Raw genomic sequence first — 5,702 nt, 5'->3', positions numbered from 1 at the left:
TACATTGTAACTAGCATCACCTCCACGACGACCATGGTGATCTCATACGGATCTATCACATCTAAGAGGGTGGTGGCACCGCCGCCAGCTCCTGTCATCAGTCAACTCATCTCTCCTCTGATAAACAGGCAAGATAGAATAAACTTTTAGTATGTCTATTTGCCATCACTATATAACTGGTTTTTTGCATTAAATAATCACCATTGTTTTTGCCGCTTGTTCTTATTTCTTAATAGATTTAGTACATGGGATACACTAGAACATAGTAATAGGCGTGGGAATCAAATCATCTATTGTCAGCTTGTTTATATCTTGCATATTAGTTAAAAACAGAAGGACAATGAGTCTGAATTACATAATCTTATTTTTTTCCATCGTGTACAAACCAGATGTAGCAAGCACTAACTTAATCACCTGAGTATATTACTATTTGATTAGCATTCATTTATATATTTTTTGTAAGCTAATAGATTGATGTCTTGCTGTAACCATTGGGTAGTGCATGTTTTCAAAACCATTTTTATCCCATATGCAATACATCTTTTTGCAAGAAGAAAACAAATAAGCAGAACATGAATAATATGTACAAATTTGTCAGGATTAATGTTGGGCCACTAGAATGTTATGCTCCTTGACTGCTAAATTTTATGCTCCCCTTGGAAAACAGTTTTACCTGATCCAACATGTTTCTTTATACGCACAGGAACATGCATTTTCGGAACGTCCAAATGGAACACATATATCATAATTGCTGGATTATTCAAGCTAGGGTCATGTGGAAGGGTCACATCAAAGAGAATGGCATGGGAAACTTGTACCTTCAGTGCATACTACTCGATCGGCATGTAAGAATGCTTTTTAGCCCACATTTTTTAATACAATTTTGATAAACATGTTTTTTGCTCATTGTTGTTATGTTCCATGAAAATATATTAGGGAACAAAGATGGAAGCGATTGCATACAACAGCCAGGCAATCCGTTTCAACAGCGTGCTAGAAACCGGTAGGACATATGATTTCAATTACGTCGGGTTCAACCCCACCGAAATGCCAGCTGGACATTTCTGGTACCTAGCCATGGACTTTGTCACCACACTAAGTTCTACGACAGAGGTTACGATGTCGGCGCACCAGATAACGTCGACAATTTGCCCACCGTGCTTCCCACAGTTTGGAGAAATCTTTCAGCAACGGGACAAAACCATCACGGGTGCATAAATTAGTTAGTTGTTTTTGCATATTACTGCGTACAACTCAGAATCTCATTATGATTTCATATTTGCAGATGTGGTTGCTATCCTTGCCTACGTTGGTCAGATAGAATTTAAGTGGGATTCAATATATAGGCGCCGCGTCCCTTCCCTCGAGATTGGCCTCATGAACTTTCAGTAAGCGCCAATTATAATATGAGATTACCATATGCTTCTTTTTGTAATTCTATTGTTGCAATGATAGTCACTTTTGTATTTGTTTGTAGCCGGCAGATAATTTTCTTACGTGTACGTGAAGAGCACGTTGGGTCTCAGTTCTTGCATTTGCAATGCACTGACAATTTGTTCGAGAAGTTTGCTGTAACTTACATACAGGTAAATCAGAGGCAGCGTTGCTTGCAAACTATGAGGGAGAGCACATTCTTCTTCTCTCCCAATATTAATGATGATCATCATTATCTACAAGGTAGGGGCTGCGTTATATTTCGAATTTGTTTTCAATATGTTTTTTATGTAAAAGTACGTCACTACTATATAACACTGATTGTAGATATCCATGAAGCCAGCCTGACGACACTTGATGAAACTCGTGCGTACGTCAATCATGTTGTTCAAGATAGTAACAATGGGCGTCGGAAGTATCACAGCCCAAATTAGAGCATCCTTGATGGTCTCGGACGACTGAATATGCATATCCAACACATGCATTATCCTGGGATAACAACACGCGCATCCACGCATCCGCCCGAGTCCTCTGGTCCATGTTCTCCCTCACTTATCCCTCCTCCATTTATGCCATGTCGATCCTAACATGATGGTGCGCGCATGGCGCGTATGTAAGGATTATGTTCCAGTTTTAATATATATCAAATAATATTTGCTTCCTTTCTTCCTCTACGACTTTTATTGTTCTCAAGACTATGGTCATTATAAACTCTTACTTGATCTTAAGAGATGTGCGCGAATAAAAGGCCAATGTGAAATGTTTCATGCACTATTATATTGTGACAAGACTCACTACTGCTGTATTTTATAGATCAAGTAAACTATATACATGATTTGCGGGAATGTTTCTTTATATAAGGCGCCCTTTGTGTATCTCTAGGGCTTAACTATATGTGTCTTAGTTATTTCACATTGATATGAGGCAATCAAACATAAAATTAAAGAAAAAAGCTACCCACACCAATTACATGTGATTTATATGTGCAATACTACTTAGAGTACATCTAGACGTGCTACAGCAAAAACGTATTTTATAACTCAATTTTTTCTCTACATGGAGATATACCCGTGCGTTAATAATATGAAACAATACATGTAAAAGAAGTGGGTTGTAGTTGCATAATTCAATTAAGGGTAAAGATATATATTTTTCCACATGGTAAAGATATAAGTGTTGAACCACTAAAAATATATATATAGTCATGTCTAGGGTTATATCGTCATGCCTATAGTTTTTGTTATGACAACTTATTTTTATGGAAGGATATGGGCCACCTGATGAGGACATGACAACGATTAATTAAAGTCATTTCCTTCTAATACGATGTAGTATCCAATCTAACGGTGTGGCCTACCATACGTTGAATTGGTTTCCCACTTTGGCCATTAATTTTCCCTTAGACGGATTTGCTTATAAGGGAAGTTAAATCCTCCTTGGTCCGATATGGAAAGGGAGACGTATATAATAGAATTATAATCGGCGTTTATTTATTTGCCTATTGTAGTATGGAATAAAAATAAATGCTTGTCCGTTAATCAGCAAGGTTTTGTAATGGATACATGCACGGATGGAATGATATGGGCACCTTCCAATCCATACAATATTATAATGCCTCACCGACGTGTTGGAAGGACAATTCCCCTCCGACTATCATATATATGGCCCTTCTGTGAGTCCACCATAATCTAATGCCACCTCGCTCGCTCATCCTGGTGCTAAGACGACTTTCTGCCCGCGGTAATGGCTGCAATGCTGATTTTTTATGGAGTGGACGACGCAGTCGAGTACATATACAACTACGTCATGGTGTCATCAGTCGAGGAGGAATTAGAGTATGTTCTGCCAGCCCTAAACTTCATCTATATACTTTAATTGCAATTGTTAGCTGCAGATCACTGCCATGATAGTTTTTATTATTGTATTTTTATTTTAAACCTGAGTAAAAACCAGTTCTTTCACCGACGATTAGTTAGCTGCAGATCACTGACGATTAGTTGGCCACGTTCATAATTTCTTGCATGCATTTACTTGTTAGGATCATGCTATCAATTCTAAATGCATAAGGTTCTTAAAATCTATAGTAGTGATTGCAAAAAAATGGCCATGTGCTAATATTATCCTTTTACATTACCCCATGATAATACCATCCATACCACGTTATTTTAAACCACCATGTTTTTATGAACGGTAGTATATTGCAACGGGTCCTCGTGTATGATACATGTGCCATCTACAGATTTGTTCATAACTGTCAGAATAGCTTTGGTTATCTCAATGAATAGTACTTCTCTCCTGAAATAACGCTACAATTCCAATTAGAATATACATACATTGCAGACCTTACTAAAGTTTGGAAAAAATGTACTATTGTTTGCACACACATTGAAGTATTACATTATTTTGATACCCCTACTTTTCTAACAGCTTTGCTATCATGGTGTTTTGTTTGCAGCACAATATGGATAAGGAGCCCTCGTCCATTCGTGATCGAGCTAAGCCTACGGACTATCCAAGACACTATGCGAGTTGATACATGGGTCAATCCGAACTGCTTTGATCTTGCAGTGCGTAAACTTACTAGCGACGCGATACAGAGGAATGCAGGAACAGACTTTGTTGGCTCCACACATATGTTTGATTTGCGATTCCATCGCCTAGCACGGGTGCTGATTCAGACTGGCTTAGGCCAAGCTGAACGCACCAACTTGTTGATTAACAATGTCATTGTATGGCCTTTGCCGAAATACGATGTGCTCATGACCCCGTCCATTGTAAGGATTTTCATTCTTAACATTTGGTTTGTATACTTTCTGTTCACCATTAACTTTGTATACCTATTGCAGTACCTATTGCCGTTGTATTTGGTGGATTCCTCCTATGGCCTCATTGTAGTTAATATTGAAAATAGGAGGACTCTCCTGATTGATCATTCCAATGAGTCATTCTTAGGCTCAGAGGACTTTCATGACAAGGAACTTAATAAGGAAGCACGTATAGTTCTGCAAGAATTTGGTAGTGTGTTGCAACAGGGGAGGCCTGGTTTGAATCCCCATCTCGTGGATTGGCCACAAGATCACACATTTATTACAGCCCCGCGGTAATTGTTTAAATTGATCGTGCATATTATAGCCAGAGTGTTAGGTTCTAATATATGTAGACTTTTGGTTACAGCCTAGACTCTGGATTGAAAGTCCTACAGGAGATGTCTTACCAAGATGATACTGGCGGGCATAACATTTCCAGGACTTTGATACGTGCATATATAACAAGTTTAATGGAATCCAGAGCTTTGTTAATTATAAATTTATGTTCTTCATATCACGTATGTCTGTTTTGCAATTAATTTTTCAACAAGTTAATAATTTTTTTTTTGTTTTCTAGGATTCAATGCAGCTCAGAAAGCAGTTGTTGGTTCATATGCTGATGATCAAAGGCAATGAAGCATATGGAAACATCCCAGCTGAAATTACAGCGTCCTTGAGGTTTTTGGCCGAATGACAATGGACTGATGCATTGTCAAATTTCGCAAATACAATAAGCTAATAGAACTTTGGTAGGGATCAAATATAGATTTATCCTTTTGGCAATATGAATAATGTATTGGATTATATAAATATTCAGGGAATAAAGGATTTGATGGATCCCTCTAGCTTCCTGTTCGCTTCAATGTTGTCTGCCTGTTTTGGTTCTATCTATTAATTTTGACTTCTATGTATATTTTGTACTATAATACCCGTGCGGTCAGGAGCAGGTTTGTTGCTCCAGGTGAACCGGAGGCATTCTGTAGTAGGGCTTGACGCTAGATGAGATGAGTCGCCATGGTTTCATGGTTTCCTAAACTAGGCAAATGCATGTGTGTGCACATGATATTTACATCCTTCGGTGGCAGCATTGTTCCTCCAAATGTTTCTGCACCTACTGTCATTTTCCTCTAAGAGGTACAAAGCGGAAATCGTCACATCTCTCAATGCCCGCATGAAGCTCAAAACCCCCTATCACTTCCTCTCCCTCGCCCGCTGCTTTGACCTCTGCCACGCTAGGAATTAGGGATGAGCAGGTAAACTGCAAGGAATTTGGGGATCTCTATGTGGCAGAACATAGATTTTTGGTGCCTTTTTGTTGCAAATATTTATAGCTTTCTAGGCAGGCCAAAAGTTCTCAGAATTCTTCGATATTATGTTCTTGTTTGTTGTCTTAGGGTCACACCAGATGCTGATTTATAGCAGTGAATGTAAGTTGTATTACAAGTATAGTACGTTTATATA

The sequence above is a fragment of the Triticum dicoccoides genome, chromosome 7B (assembly GCF_002162155.2).
Source record: "Triticum dicoccoides isolate Atlit2015 ecotype Zavitan chromosome 7B, WEW_v2.0, whole genome shotgun sequence".
NCBI lineage: Eukaryota > Viridiplantae > Streptophyta > Magnoliopsida > Poales > Poaceae > Triticum > Triticum dicoccoides.
The sequence above is the reverse complement of the archived record's forward strand: the minus strand, read 5'-3'. Positions refer to the sequence as shown.